The 17,594-nt window shown below is 37.5% G+C and overlaps 1 pseudogene; it reads right to left on the minus strand.

Annotated features, from left to right (window-relative positions):
• Nucleotides 1–12,100: 12,100 nt before the first annotated feature.
• Nucleotides 12,101–16,554, minus strand: LOC137743444 (cytochrome P450 CYP72A219-like; annotated as a pseudogene).
• Between the last annotated feature and the right edge of the window lie 1,040 nt (nucleotides 16,555–17,594).

Consider the following 17,594-nt stretch of genomic DNA (forward strand, 5'->3'; position numbering starts at 1 on the left):
TTTTATAATTGGCCATCGATCTATTTTTATTAAATGTGATTTGATTCATGGATTGGAAATATTTGTGAAAAAGGTGATTTGAAGTGTTATAAATATACATTTGAAATGTTGAGAAATGCGAGGGCTAGTAGGGGACCGTTACCTTAGTGTCACGGGGTTAGATGACACCGAGTTTACACCATGTAGTAGTGGTACATGGATAGTCCTGCTTAGTTAATCCGCGATGAGGGACCATACTATTTATGGATCATGCTTGGTTAATCTACGATGGGCGATCCTTATGGCCATGTATACTTAGGAGTGGTCATGCTTGGTTAATCCGCAATGGGTGATCACTGCCTAACAGTTCTGTAGGTGTGACTCTGCTTGGTTAATCCCCGATGGGGGGTCACTACCTACTTGGTTATCTTGACCCTGCTTGGTTAATTCGCGATGGGGGGGTCACTAGTGGTCCTGCTTGGTTAATCCGCAATGGGGGACCATATTATTTATGGATCGTGCTTGGTTAATCTGCGATGGGCGATCCTTATGGCCATACATACTTAGGGGTGATCATGCTTGGTTAATCCGCGATGGGTGATCACTGCCTAACAAATTCGTGGGAGTGACTCTGCTTGGTTAATCCGCGATGGGGGGTCACTACCTACATGGTTACTAAGGGGTGGCTCTGCTTGGTTAATCCACTATGGGGGGCCACTTTCTGTTTGGTTACTTATGTAGGTTTCAATCGAACTGCATCCCTCTAGCCTTAGGTTTTAATGTACATATGAACGATGGTTTTTGAGAATCTTGTGGTTTGAATTAGAAAAGCCGTTGGATGTCTGGGTGACTCTTTCGGTGTTTTCAGCAACTTGATTATGATTTCATAAAGCATGATTCTATACTTGATGTTTATAGATTGTGATCGATGGTCTATTTTTATTGAATATCACATACTTGTATTATTGTCACTCACCCAACCCTCGCAGCTTATCTGAGTGCCTGATTTGCCCAGTGTACCATTCCCATAATGTAGGCATTGATTTTACATGTGACAGGTCTGGGTAGATTACGAGAAGCCGCTTAATATTTTGGTTCCGTTGAGTAGTCTGGAATCCGATGTTGTTGGATTCTGTTGAGTGGTCCAGAATTCTTGCTCTTGCTCATTTCCATAAGTTTATCTTAGAATCTTATATTCAAGTGAATGGGAATACAAATTAGAATTTCCATGTTATTATTCATGATTCAAGTAGGGAATTATATAAAAAGTTCCTTGGTTAAATTCGTAATATGATATGTTATCGCATTGTTTGATTAATGTAATTAAATGCTAAGATCGTGCATCTTTGATTCATGAATTGATTAATTGATGAGATTGTGGAATGACGCTGGATATGAGTGTTGTTATTATGATTATTTTAATTGATCAATGTTTCTAGAGAATAATATTGTGCATTGTTAATTCTTTAATATGTTACACGCTATGAATTGTGATTTTATGTGGGAAACATGATGATTTATGTGATGGATGAAGTGGAAATGTTAATCATCATGTGAGATTGTTATGTTGGATATCATTGTCATTGTTATGATTAAGCTTGTTGATAAATATGGCTAGAGAATATGATTGTGCTTCGTCATTTGTTCTTTGAAATATTGCATGATATGCACTGTGGTATATTGTTGGGACATAACGATTTATGTGATGAATGTTCGAGTGTAGTGAGGTAATGAACTACGAATGGCTTGATTCTTATTTAGTGTACGTAGGCAGTCTAACGAGGATGTTAGATGCAGCCATAAAGTTTACGAAGAATTATTGCGCAGTTGGATCTTAAGTTGTGTTTTGCCTTTCCTGGAGGTGGGGTATGTTAGAGATACGAGTATTTGGTGACGTCACGTGTCGATCATGGACGTATGTTGGGATCGGGGCGTGACAAACGATAAGTAAAGTTCTTATCGGAAATAGAATGGTTATTTCCGAAGGTTTACTCATGTTGATGAAATTGATTTAGTATTATTGAGAGAAAAAAAGTCCTCTCGGTAATGTTTTTATATTTTTCTGAGGAAAAAAAAGTCCTCTCGGTAATGCTTTTATATTTTTGAAGGTGATTAGTTGTGGTCGGAAGTAATCATATTTTTTCCGACAAAATTTTTTCTTTGTCAAAATAAATTTTAAGGCATATGGTTTTGTTGGAATCAATTATTTACCAATGGTCACTTGTGTTGTTGGATATTCTTGAAATAAGTTTGATGCTTAATTTAAATTCTACAATAAATAGATCATATAACTTAGAATACATATGGAAAAAAGTATTATCCATTAATGCAAATATTTTAAATTGAAGATTGAATTTGTTTGTCGTACTCTTATAGGGTTGAGGAGTGTAGTTGTAAAAAAATCAGCAAAATTGGAGTTAAAATAATCGTTAAATCATGAGTTTTCGTTTATAACCATCGAAAGATTTCGTCCCATTACCTAATATCTGAATGTCAGTTTTTTACGATTTTTTACGTATGCGATCTTAGAGCATATACAAATAAGTTTGATGGTTTGATCGTTGAAACTAGTTTTGTAGAATGTGTATCCCTTCAAAACGATAGATTCAACAAACACTTGGAGTTTATTTTATACTTCCATTAAGTAGAACATAATAATTTGTGTTATCCACTAGTGCAAATATTTTAAATTGAAGATCGAATTCGTTCATCGTACTCTTATAGGGTTGAGGAGTATAATTGTAAAAAATCAGCAAAATTGGAGTTAAAATAAAGGAAAACTAATTAAAATGGCTTGAAAACTTTGAGTTTTAATAATAAGGACAAAATAAAGAGCAAAGTGAATAGTACCAAGATTGACTTTTTAGTGTAAAAATATGGTTTTTCGCTAAAGTGAACAGTACTGTGGGCTTTTCGTTAAAACTCCCTTAAAATAACCGTTAAATCGTGAGTTTTTTGTTTATAACCGTTGAAAGGTTTCGTCCCATTACCTAATATTTGAATGTCAGTTTTTTGCCTTTTTTTTACGTATGCGATCTTGGAGCATATACAAACAAGTTTGATAGTTGGATCGTTGAAACTAGTTTTGTAGAATGTGTATCCCTTCAAAACGATAGATTCAACAAACACTTGGAGTTTATTTTATACTTCCATTAAGTAAAACATAATAGTGGTATCCACTAGTGCAAATGACATGCCTCGATCCCGATGTCCGGGGGACAGTGGGATGGCCAGGTGTTGGCCGACACCTGAGGGTGACGTAAGTCATTTTATGAATGCATATGCCAAGAACATGTGAAACATGCATATAAATTTTTGTGCTAACTACACAATGAAATTTTTATATCCAAATCTTACCCAAAATAATATAATAATAATCAGCTGTTAATAAAAATGATAGTGATAATGCATGACATGTTCAGAGCATACATTTAATTCAGAATACAAGCAGAAGGTGTAACAAAAAGTGCTAGTACAAGTAATGTCAAAAGCAGAGAGGATGACATGATATTACTGGTAGGGGAATTGTAGCAAAATAATAAAGGTAACTATTCATTTCTGCGTGAAGATAGTGATTGGTGATGCAATTTGCTGACCACCTGCACTACAACCTTCATCAATCTCTTACTAAAAGACGGTTCAAACCTCACACCCACATGGAAGTCTTCCTGGTAAGTCTAGTAAGCTTGTGAAAAGGTTATGCTCTTAATGTTCATGTCCAAATCGATATGAACTGGGCGCACACTTCAGCCGAGTCGATCCCTCGTGAATTCCTTACGAATTGAGTGAGAAATCATGTCGAGAAGGCTAAAAGAACACTCAAGAATTTGAGGGTCAAAACAAGTCCAAAGATATTTCGTATTTCACAACTCTTTGTGACGATTTTCAATTTCCAACGGTCGCAACCCCTTTTGGAAATTGATGAGAATAACATCTGTTACCGAGGAGTCTCCCAAGAAAAGTATTTAATCTAAACAAAGTCAACGCTAAAGAATTTGGTGGTTAAGGAATTGACTTCGTTGTTGGAGCAAGTAAGAAGGTTATCGATAGCACAATCGTCGAGAATTGTTCTAATGATCCACATGAATTCCTTAGCAAGAACGAGTTCGAGAATGTTGATTTGATCCCACCAAACTACCATTCAATAACTTCATAACAACTAGCGCTTACTCGCTTTCTGCAACACACACTTCGAATGTTTTGAGCAATTACCACAAAGATATGACTCTGCCCGCCATTCCTGGGGAATGCATGTCGCAGAATACAACATTGCTTCAGATCTCTAGTTAGTCTTAACCAACTCGTACCACTAAGATTTTTCCGTCTCCTAGCACTCCTATGTAGATCTGACTCTGCTCGTAATTCTTAGGGAATGCATGTTGCTGAGTATCAATCCGATGTTAAAATTAATCCAACAAACTAATTTGTCATTGATGAGGCACAATCCCAACATGAATTTCTTCTTCTTCCATAAGATGTGACTATTCATGTAGAATGAGGGTTGCACAACCGTGCTGAAAGACAACAAATCCAGTAGTCATGACATCCAATGATGTCATGACCGATACACTACTACAGTAATCGAAGATCCTAAGTATGCTCTGAACAACCACACTCTGATACCAAATTGACATGCCCGACCATGATATTTCCCAAACACCAGGGTAGGCACATGCTGGCCGACACCCGAAGGTGATGAAGCCATATTAGAATGCATAAGTAATAATAATATAAAGAATAATTATAAATTTAAATACAATGATTATGCAACTTAGGAACATGTTCAGAGCATACAAACTAGAACACTAAAGGGAAGAATATAAGATTGAATGAATAAGAGAATGGATCTTACATTGAGAGGACTTGAAGATGCTGATGCAAAAGTGCCTTCACGCTGAGATTGTACGCCTCGATTCCAAATCCTGAGGGGTGCAAAAAAAACATGAGTGGACCAAGTTAATATATATATATATATATATATATATATATATAATATTGAAACAATTATTCAACAATGTACTAACCCCCAAAGTTTATAAAAACTAATAGCATAATATGTGATAGGTTTTCTGAAAACCCTAACATGCCATAAAACATTTCATAAAACATATATCGTATAGTGTGCTAAATAGTGGTATCAAGATCGTTCGAAAGAACGAACCAAACGCCTGGCCTAAGCCATCTACCAACGCCCGACCGAAGCCAATAATAATATCTTCCGGCTATAGCCATCTACCAATGCCCGGTCGAAGCCAATATAATATCTCCCGACCGTAGCCATCTACCAATGCCCAGCCGAAGCCAATATAATATTTCCCGGCCGTAGCCATCTACCAATGCCTGGCCAAAACCAATATAAGTATCATCGCCCGTAGGCAGAACAGTGACCACTAGATAAGCACAAAAACATTGAATATAATCTTTCCAACATACATACATATATCTCAAAACATCTGCATAGTATATAGTCATCCATCATATATACTACAAAGAGTGTAAAAACATGTTTGTAAATAGTATATAGTCATCCATCATATATACTACCAAGAACATAGATACGATAAAGTATGGTATTCCAAAATATTCTAAGTTAAGCATGATAATCATAAAGTGTAAATCTAATTTACTTGTAAAACATTTCATAAAATGTAACCATTAAATCATGCTTTTCATGTATGCATTTCTACTATTAAAACATACATTTTAGAAGGGGTCCACTCACAGATACTTCGTCGTTGAAGAGTAATGCGAAATAAGAATGACGGAATCACCGCTAATAAGTGCACCTAAGCACATAAAGGGTCCAATTAATACAACTTTACTAAAACAATTGAATTTGGGAAAACAGACGTCAAAAACAGATTCAGGACGTCGAAATTAGCCTAGGAAGGGTCCCGAACAAAACCCGAAAAAGTAAACCCAAAAGTCAACGTTGACCGCTCAACGATCAAAGTCAACGGCCAATGTTGACCGAAAAAGTCAACGGTTAGATTGGGTCGCGTCACCGTGCTTGGGTCAACCAGGTTCAGGGCTTAGGGTTTGGACTTGGGTTAGGGTTAGGTTTAGGTGGGTTGGGCTGGAGGCCCGTGGGTTTTAGGTTGGGTTCAAATGACTTGGGCCTTGGGGGTTAATGGGCCTAAGGCCCGAGTTCTATACGGCCCAAGGCCTAACTCAAAAGAGTTTTGGGTTAAAGGCTAATTGGGTTGGGCTTTTGTTTCAAAGGGCCGAAGACCTTAGTTTGCTAGACCCAAAAGACCTGGGTTCTGTGGGTTTAGGAGAGCTAGCCCGTTTCTCCACGAGGAAGAAGACCGAAGCCTCTTGAGCTCCAGTCGACGTTGAATCAACATTTCACCCTACGATCTATATATCAAAATGAAGGTAGAGGTGAGAGGGAGAGGTTTGTACCTTCGTGGTCCTTCACCATGGCCGAGAACCAGAAAGTGGGCTTGAAATCGTCGGGTTTTTATCAAAAAATTGGGAAGGGGGAAGAACATGCACAGACGAGTTAGATACCTTTGGTTTTCAACTCAAAAACACAACATCAAGTTAAGAATAACTCGAACAAACAGAATAGAGCAATAACTTCACTTGGGTTTGAGAAGTGGAAGCTTGAAGCTCTCGGCTTCAATGGTAGATCACTCAAATGGTGCTCTAACGATGCAAGCGAAGATGTAATCATGTTCCTTATGTCCCAAAGGTTCGAAATAAGGATTTATGGGACTGGCTTGGTCGGAATCGTGAGGAATGATGGTGGTTCATTCTCGGAAATAAAGGGAGATTGAGTATAGAGTTATGGAGAAAACCAGGAGAGGTGAGGGATAGAAAAAGTGATGTTAGGGAGGGAATAAGTAGAGTGCCACGTGGCAGGCAAGGAGAAGGGAGAGCCGAGGGACCAAAATCAAGGGTAAGCCCATTGGGCACACCATTTAACACCAGAAAGCAATATTTTAAAACAAATAAAACCCAACCAAAGTGAAAATACAAAAATACCCTTCTGTTCCATAAATTTCGGGATGGGTTGTTACATAAACTATGGAAATAGAGAGAGATATCTAAGAGGTTTAGAGAGATAAAGAGAATTTTGCAACTGAATCCTTCTATTTCTGTTAAGTTAACTATTACAAGGCATTTTCACAATTTATACTTATACAACTTATAGCAACCTTGAGACAAACCTCAACAGCCACTAATAACAATACAAGTGGCATCCTCTACATAACTCAAATGACACAATATAAATATCCTTTATATTTCAACACAGAACGACACTGGAATCGTGCAACTTTTGGTCGATGATAGATTCGCTACGCTCAAGCTTGTACAGGAAAACAAGGCTTACAAGACGGATGAATTTCACATAAAAAATTCAACCAACAATGCCTAGTTAACACTAGCTTATGCCTTTTGGAAAAGGATCATCTCCGAATCCTCATTGTGGGGATCCGAGGGATCCATCAATCACAATCGTTCATCATACATCTTGCGATCAGAAATCATTTAAAATTTAAAATTGAATATAAATAGTATCTAATGAAAAATGACCGCACAATGTACGATGAATGACCGTGATTGATGGATCCCTCGGATTCCCACAAAACGGATCCGGAGATGATCATTTTCCATGCCCTTTAAACATAGATAACTTGCGTGCTAAGCTAAGAGCTGAATATTAGTGCCATTTTCTGATCATTTTTTGGTTAAACCTTTTCTTTTCCTTTTGATTTGGCTGGCACTATGAGCTTCATAAGATTATTAGAGAATTAGTACTTATTCATTAACGCTTTCAAACCTTCAAAAATTACATCTTGCTTTTGTAAATGGTTTCCCATGATCGACCACGACCTTTGGTACTAGTGTAGACATTGAAATTTCGGTGAAATAAATATTCACCAACACATTAAAGTTTCGACATGCTAGGGCATACGTGCCATGCGCCATGTGTCGCACAAATTGTACACATGGCATGCGACTCAACAAAATCGGACAAGTCATCAAGAATAACACATGTCAACACTTGGCGGAAATGAATTATTTGATTTTAATTTAATCAAAACAAATGTTAATTTATGGAGTCAAATCACGAACTGGCCCATAAATCAAGTCTTGGTTCTTTCGTCAAATAATCAAGCCCACAATCAAGGCCAAATCCATCCATAGTTAAGGCCTGAAAAGTCTATAAATAGGAGACTCCAAGACAAAGAAAGGGGTCCAGAAATCATTTCACGCCCAGACGCTGAAGCTTTGAAATTCTGAAGCTCTCAAGCATTCAAACCCCCCCTTCCCCAAACACTCAAAACACTCAAGAAAACTTTGTCAAATCCTATGAAGAACCACTAAGCACCCCTAAACGTGCTTGTTCCTCCATTGCCAAGAGCCCAAACCTTGTGACATTCGTTTATCCAAGATCAAGTCATCGCGATCCTTGGATCAACAACACTTCACATCTACACATTTCGGAGATCGAATCAGATGATCAAGTTGTAAAGAGATTGTAACCCTACAAATTCATTAATACAAACAATTTATTTTGTACACGTGTTCTTGTCTCATTTGTCGCAGGGTTTTCATGTTTACAAATTTGGCACGCCCGGTGGGACAATCTCTACCTCTCATCGCTTTCTCCGTTCAAGAAATCCAAGCACACTTCTAAGTCAATGGCATCAAAGAAAGGATAAGCCTCTCTTGCATCTGAGGGAAGGAGCACCAGCACTTCTACTGCAAGTAGAGAATCCATTGGAAACATAACCTGGAGCAAAGGAAGGCGGTCGCTACTTTTCAACATGTAACTTCAAAGTTAGTGTTATTGAATGAGCAAAGGGAGTGTCAGAGGCGCACACTCGCCATCAACCTAGCCTCGCTGGGGGCACCAAAGCATGCTTCTGTGGCACATAAGATGACGTCCCAAAACGGCCAACGAGATTTTTTATCTTCGAAGAACCCAAGGGAGCACTCATTATTACTGGTTTCATATTCGAACTCAAATGTAGGATCCTACTGCAGATCACCAACCAGCAACCATCATATGAAGACTTTGCCAGCAACCTCGATGTCTATAAGAGATTCTTTGGTTGCGTAAGTCATGATCACCAATGCCGCCTTCATTGAAGAGCAACTTGCATAGATGAACAAGGCGATCGCAAAGCTGACAAATATCGTCGAAGACAAAGATGCGTAGATCGCTACGCTTATGAGTAGGTTAGAATCACAGCATGATGGAGAAATTGACCCTGACCCAAAGAAGAATCAGCACGACGAGGAGTCTGGCGAGGAAGTAGCACATTATATCGACAAAGCTGGAGAGAAACAAAAGCCAAAGTCTGAAGCTACATCAATGGGCTCTCTTTCCATCCAACAACTTCAAGACATGATGACAAATACCATCAAGGAAAAATATGGAGGCACTTTGAGGGATGTACTGATGTACTCGAAGCCATACACCAAGAGGATTGATAGCTTGCGGATGCCGACGGGGTACCAACCACCAAAGTTCATGCAGTTTGACGAAAAGGGAAACCCAAAGCAACACATCGTTCATTTCGTCGAAACTTGAAACAACGCTAGGACTGAGGGAGACTACCTCGTAAAGCAGTTTGTCCGTTCTTTGAAAGGAAATGCATTTGATTGGTACACAGACCTAGAGCTTGAGTCCATAAACAATTGGAAGCATATAGAGCAAGAATTCTTGAATCACCTTTACAGCACCCATCGTATCGTCAACATGATGAAGCTTACAAATACAAAGCAGTGGAAGGATGAGCCAATCGTTGACTACATCAACCGATGGCGCACTCTAAGTTTCGACTGTAAAGACAAACTCTCGAAGATTTCCTTGATTGAGATGTGCATACAAGGCATGCATTGGGGATTACACTACATTTTTCAAGGCATCAAACCGCGGGAGGAGTTAACCACCCATGCCCACGACATTGAGTTGAGCATCGCCCATCATAGGAAGAAAGAATCGATCGTAGACTATAAGAAAGACAAATTCTTTGGGCATAAAATGGACAAATCTGTGAAGGAGCCTGCTAAGGAAGCAATGGTGGTTAACACGACTCCCGTCAAAATCTCTACAAGAGACAAAAAGAAGGAGGTGAAGCGGAACAAACCTTTTCATGATCAGGAGAGGTACAAGTGCACTTTGAATGAGCTTGAGGAGAAGACTTATCCATTCCTTGACATCGATATGGCTGCCATGTTGAAAGATTTGCTTGACAAGAAGGTGATCGAGTTGCCCAAGTGCAAACGGCCGGAAGAAATAAATCGAGTAAACAACCCAAGATATTACAAATATCACTGCATCATTAGTCATTCGGTTGAAAAAATGCTTTGTGCTAAAAGATCTCATCATGAAGCTGGCCTAAGAATGAGTCATTAACTTAGATCTTAATGATGTGGTGGAGTCAAACCATACCACCGTCACTTTTGGCTATTTCGACTCAACATCTTCACCTCAATCGCTGGGGGCATGCTCTAAAACCATGCTAGTCAAGCCGAATGAAGTTGAAGGATGGACTCTGTCACTCCAAAAACACCGTGCAAAAAGCATATACCTTGTCCTCAAGTTAACAAATCATGGAGGAGGCAAAGAATCTCTTATCAACCTCCAAAGCAACATAAAAATGTTAAAGATGATGAAATTTCGACACAAAGATCATTCATCCCTATCACGATGCGCGATTTCTTCCCTGAACACTCATTCAATCACTCAATCAAGACTCCTTGCTATGAAGATTGTGAGGAATGCCTCTCCAAGATCACTTGACAAAATCCACACCAAAATGTTCCTCGTCCGCACGAGCCTAAAAGGCGACACCGAATGCTATTTGCCTGCAGAAGCTGAAACTGCAACACAGCACCAAACATTCCTTGCCTGCACAAGTCAAAACTGCAAACAACACCAAAGCTCCTTGCCTGTATAAGCCTAAAAGGTGACAACAAATGCTCCTGGCCCATAAGAGCCTAAATTGCATATGACACTTAAAAAAAAAAAAAAAAAAAAAAAAAAAAAAAAAAAAAAAAAAAAAAAAAAAAAAGCAAGGCGAAGCTTTGAACATCCAGAAATTCCTCAACCATAACCAAATTCAAATCCAAATACTCAACATATATGCTTTTCATCAAGCTCGCGGAGAATCAACAAGCACAACAAATACAAGTGTCGATTTATCCCCAACAAATTCAAAAACCACGCACCACGTGAAACTCCTCGTGGTCCCATTTCATTCAAGACTAAGCCTCAATGGCCCTTGAAGAAATGACAAGTCTGATTCAAGATCAAGTGTTAACCACCATTGGATCAAATTCGACTCCAAATAAATGAAGCAAAGTTAAACCTTTGGAGGAAACTAGAAAGCTTTCTAGCCAAAGAAAACACTCATGTTCTTCACTAAGCTCATAGAGAATCAACAAGCACAACTACACATTCTGATTCAACCTCAATAAAGCCGAAGACCACTTGCCATGTGAAGCTCCTCGTGGTCCAATTTCATTCAAGATCAAGCCTTGACAGCCCTTGAAGAAACTTTCAACTCAATTCAAGATCAAGCATCGACGACCCTTGAAGAAAATTCCAGCCCAATTCAAGATCAAGCCTCGACTGCCCTTGAATTGACATCTACATTGAAGGACTTCAAAACACATATTCTACAAGTGACAAGCATATGTATATGATACGCCTTGAAGTAGGGGGCATTTGTAGACATCAAAATTTCGATGAAATAAATGTTTGCCAACGCATTAAAGTTTTGACAGGCTAAGGCACACGTGGTATGCGCCATGTGTCTCACAAATCGTACACATAGATGTGACTCATCAAAATCGGACGAGTCATCAAGAAAGACACATGTTAACATTTGGCAGAAATGAATTGTTTGATTTTAATTTAATTAAATCAGATATTAATTGATGGAGACAAATCATGAACCGGCCCACAAATCAAGTCCTGGTTTTTTCATCAATTAATCAAGCCCACGATCAAGGCTAAATCCATCCGTAGTCAAAACTTGGAAAGTTTATAAATAGGAGGCTCCAAGACAAAGAAAGGGGCTCAAAAATCATTTCACGCCCAGACGCTGAAGCTTTAAAACTTTGAAGCTCTCAAGCACCCAAACACTCAAACACTCAAGAAGACTCGAAAAACCCTTTCTGTTTTTCGTCAAATCCCGTGAAGAACCACTAAGCACCCCTACACGTGCCGGTTCCTCCATTGCCAAAAGCCGAAACCTTGCGGCATTTATTCATCCAAGATCAAGTCATCACGACCCTTGGATCAACAACACTACACATCTACACATTTCAAAGATCGACTCAGAGGATCAAGTTGTAAAAAGATTGTAACCCTACAAATTCATTAATACAAACAATTTATTTTGTACATGAGTTCCTGTCTCATTTGTCGCAGGATTTACGTGTTTACAACTAGATATGGCAAGAATGTAATGTTGGAATGTAAGAAGTTAACAAAATGAAAACATGGGTCTAGGATCACGGTACAGTTTGCATCTATATTCGAAGCAGACAACTTACCTGCATTTGAAGAAGACACGGATGCTAGGGTTTAAGAAGATAGTCTTCTACTCTCTCTAAGCTACGGACAGTTTTTTGCGTTGAATATAACATACTTTGTGAGACCACGGACAAACCTATATATAGTGATTAGGCTTTCTCCGAAACCACCTTTTGTAGTTAAAAGAGATATACTTCATAACATTTTCTTCTTCCTCCATTTATTTTTAGAAGCATTACAAATTAACTCTAGAAACTAATTTATGCAGTATAGCTTGTAGAAAACCCTGAGGATCCTTGTCTACCTCTTTGAGTGCGGGCTTCATTATATCCACAAGACATAGTGGTTCCCCTTTGCTTAGAAGTAGTTGGGGAAAATTTCATCTTAAAGATACATATCATACGTACGTTGCATCAAATTATATTTTATCCTTCTCCTAGCTACTACACACTATATGTTTAACAATACATAGAGAACTTCTGACACATAAGTTATCAACGTTTGTGTAAAATGATATGAGCACCAAACTGTGGCTGAAGCGATAGATTTGAAGAAGGAGCATGAGCATAAGATGGAGAAAGCTCAAATGTAAAGTGTTGTAAAATCAACGATAAGGCCAATTTTGCTTCCACCATTGCAAAGTTTTGCCCGATACAATTCCGCGGACCTCCTCCAAAAGGGAAATACATGAATTTGTTCTTTGTTGCCTTCAAAACGCCTTCCGAAAACCTCTCCGGCTTGAACTCATGTGCATCATCACCCCACAGTTGTTTGTCATGGTGAACTAGGAGGGTGGGTAAGGCAACTTGAACTCCAGCTGGTAAAGAATATTTTGAAAGTTGTGTTTTCTTGCTTGTGGTTCGAGTCATCACAGTAAGTGCTGGGTATAATCGAAGAACTTCATGCAGAATCATGGTCACCTGGGAAATCATGCATTAGATATATATATATATATATATATGTGTGTGTGTGTGTGTGTGTGTGTGTGTGTGTGTGTGTGTGTATACAAACACACACACACACAGCCAAGTTAAGTTTTATAATAATAACATATGGGAAACAATAGAATGCACCAGTGTATGGGATGATTAGTGCATTGGACGATTTAGTTGGATTTGCATAGCTGCATTTTGAATCCAATTTTTCTCATTTAAACAAAGTGCATTCCAATTCCATACACTGCGTGTGCTATAGAAAAACCCAAACATTATAGATTGATATATACAAACTTGAACTTGTGTGTGACTATTTCCTGTCATATAGCATTTTAAGTGGAAGACAATTCAGCTAAAAGTGGAGTGATCACCCATTTCATTTCTTTTAGAAGCATGTCATCTTTTAACTGAACTGTTCTTCACTCAAAACGAATCACGTAATAGAAGCAATCTCTCAAAAGTTTTTCTCGATGGAAAACACTTACAACTTTTAGATGACTCAAAACGAATCACGTAATAGAAGCAATCTCTCAAAAGTTTTTTCTCGATGGAAAACACTTACAACTTTTAGATGAATTATCCCATCAAATTCTGGCTTATTGCTTCCAAAGACCTGCAAAACCTCTTCTCTTGCACGATCTTGCCAGTTCTGATATTGACCTAGCAAAACCATTGTCCAAACTAGCAACACTGAGGTTGTCTCCTTCCCTGCAAATTAAAACAGCTTGCACTCCTCGATCACATCATCCATACTCATTCCAACTGTTTTGTTGTTGCCATGTTCTTTGATTTCACTCAAGTTGGACTCCATAAGCACACCTAACAAGTCATCTTTTGTGGCTTCGCCTGCCTTAATCGCATCTTCTCTTTTGTTTATAATACCCATGAGTAACGCTCTTATCTCTCTGTCAATTTCTTTCATCTTCATGTTTATCTTGGTCGGTAGGAACCTGCTAAAAAGCATTATTAATTCCAATGCTGATATGAAGAAAAAACCAAGGGTCCGACTATAATTCTACGTGTCATTCGTATTCATAAGTTTTGAGATTGGGTTGTGTTGGATTGATTATGTAACCTTTAGAGGTTGAAAGATGTGAAAATAAAAAATTTACCTCGCTCCCGGAATGTAAACACTTCGTACAACTTTTACTGCAAGTTGTGCTTGCTCCTTCAAAAGTTGAAATATTTTTCTTCCTTCTTTGTAGCTACTTCCAAATGCTGTTCGAGAAATCACATCGGCTGTCATATTTTCAAAGTAGGGCCAGACATCCAACTCACATGAGCCCTCTTTCAACATCAAGCTCTCCCATTCCACAATCATCTCGCTACAGCTTTGGTAAAATTCAGGCAACATACGCTATAGAAAACGAGAGGAAAACATAAATTATCAACAATAATTATATATCAAACATAATTAAATCACATCTAATTTGCTCAATCAATATATTTTCCATATATACATGCTTAAACATGCATGGATATGGTTATTAACCTACTAAAATTTGTTCCATTCGTTTTCAAACATCCTAAAGACAACTTATTTTAAGGTAATAGAAGAATTTCATTCATAAAAAACCAAATAGGTTACACAAACTAGGCATGAAACAAAGGATACGTGGCTTGGAAAAAAACCTATCCCTGGGTACCACATGGGGAAAACCCTGGAGGAGGAAAACGAATCACCCATGCCAATAAATTACTCACATAGAACATAATCATCGGAAGTATAAGACATAAGCCAAGAAGGACCAACATCCTCCCAAAAAGAAAGACCATGGACTCTAAGGTTGAGTCCATGAACATCCTAAACAAACACAACTAGGTATATGAAGAGTGATGCAATCTAAACACATTTACTGACGACAATGTTGACCACTTCTCTGATACTAGAGAGTTGGGTTGATAAGATATTTACGGTCGCCTATATATAAAAACTATTCTAATTAAATCAATGGTAAAATCTTCAGAAGATTTGAATGAATATTGGCAAGATTGAATGCATAATACCTTTAGCTTCTCTAAATGGAATACTGGGTTGATAATTCTTCGGTGTTTTGCCCATTTCTCACCTTCATATAGTGCAATACCTGTTGCTAGTAACTTGATAAGTGGGTTTGCTTTCGGCTTCGGAAAATCATCCATTTTTGTAAGGATGGTTTTCAGATCTTCTGGATCAGTGATATTCACCCTTGGTGTTGGGCCCATCCAAACAAAAGAATTCTTACCTGCAGTTTTGTTTTTAAAGAACATAAAAGTTCAATGTATCATACTATAACCAGAGTAGAGTCACCTAAGATATTTGAGTGCACTGCTAGTTTTAACACCTTAGACTTTTCCCATCGACTTCAATAAGTGAAGAATTAAGTGCCACTAAATTTATTGGGTCGTTGAAAATGCCTTATCACATTTAATTATGTTGTGCATGTGAATCTGAATTGCGAATCTAGATATATATATCATTTATAATGTAGCACCATAGCTAATTATGTTATAGTTTGGTAAGAGAAAACTATTATAGAAAGGTACAAATCACTGACATATTTATTTCAAATGAGAAAAAATCATAAATTTCAAGAAGAAAAAAAGAGTAAAATTGAGATCAACTAGTATTGGAGTACAGATTTCAAAGTGATCACACTTTTTCGATTCTATATGTGTTTTAACAATGCAAAAAAGTGAAAAGTCCGAACTTTTCAATTCTTATTTCTTGTAAGTAGACATTGTATACATGTAGATGTGAAAAGATATATGCTTAACATACCGCAAGTGTTTACTAATTGGTAGTCGAAGGGGATAACTCGTGGGGCTATATCATGGGAGAGGCTCACTGGTTTAGAATATGCTTGTTTTATCATCGTGGAGATTTCTTTCATGTCTCCTGTGTAAAACCTGTACGAGTTTCCGGTAAGGCCTTGCTGCCTCAGATATCTTTCCAGTTTCTTTGGCCTCAGCCACAACCAGTTCAGCAACCTCCATGCCCCTGCAATTACTATTACTGTTATCCCCACCAAAACAGCACCAATAGTAGCCACTGATATCTCCATTAGTTTGTGTGTTTCAGACAGAGAAAGAAAAGAGAGGGGAGAGAGAGAGAGGGAGAGGCTTCAACTGAAAGAAGGAAAATTAATGTATATACATTTCACTTCTATAATTTTGTTTGGCTTAATCTCTGACAAATCAAACCTGTTGCTTCCGGATGTTTGCGTTTGTGGTCCAAGTGAGGACTAAAAGACATTACTAAAATCACGGAACTTACTTTGAACCACATATTACGACTATACGAGGCAACGGATGTGGAAAGATTTTTTATTTTTTATTTTTATTTTTATTTTTTATTTTTTTAATAAACTTCCCTCGCATCCAATGAATAATTAGCACATGTTGTGTTTGGCTCATACATTTGTGAGTAATTATGAGCCATGTGTTGACAACAATTGAAGACCATGGGTTGACCTGGCTATTTCTTACACGACCCGTTAACACGACATGTAAAAGACATAAAAATAACGGGTTTCAGGTCAACACGATAACTAATCGGGTCATTATCGGGTCACACGATAGTAACTCTTTAATAACAGGTTTACATGAGAGTGACACGTGGTAACCTGTTTCGACACAATAAGAATAAAGTTATTTTGATGATTTTAATTTTTTAAATTACTAAAAAAAAAAACTTACTATAAAATACAATAGATATAATGAATATGTATATATTGTTTAATAATTATTATTCTATATAAAGTTTAAATTTTAAGTTTTATTTATTTATTTTTATAGTATATTATAGGCAAAGATTGAGATTAAAAATTATAAAACACATTAAAAATAAAAATATCAAGTAATTTAAAAATACCAAACACATTAAAAAAATTATAATAATTAATTTACATGTGCGAAAAATATGAAAAAAAATATGCAAACGCTCGTAGTCACATCCTCTACGTTTTGAGGATGGGTATATGATCGTTTAAATTTTTAAAACCATACAAACTCTCATGAATAGTATTTTTAAGGGAGTTCAAAATAAACAAAATTCATAATTATTAGTGTATAAGTCTAAAAGATGTGAAAGCATAATAAACGTTCATAATTGCTTCCTCAACGCGTAGACGATGGTTACATAGTCGTTTAGATTTTTAAAATCCTCCAAATCTCATGAACAATGTTTTTTATTT

This window comes from Pyrus communis, chromosome 8, assembly GCF_963583255.1.
Source record: "Pyrus communis chromosome 8, drPyrComm1.1, whole genome shotgun sequence".
NCBI lineage: Eukaryota > Viridiplantae > Streptophyta > Magnoliopsida > Rosales > Rosaceae > Pyrus > Pyrus communis.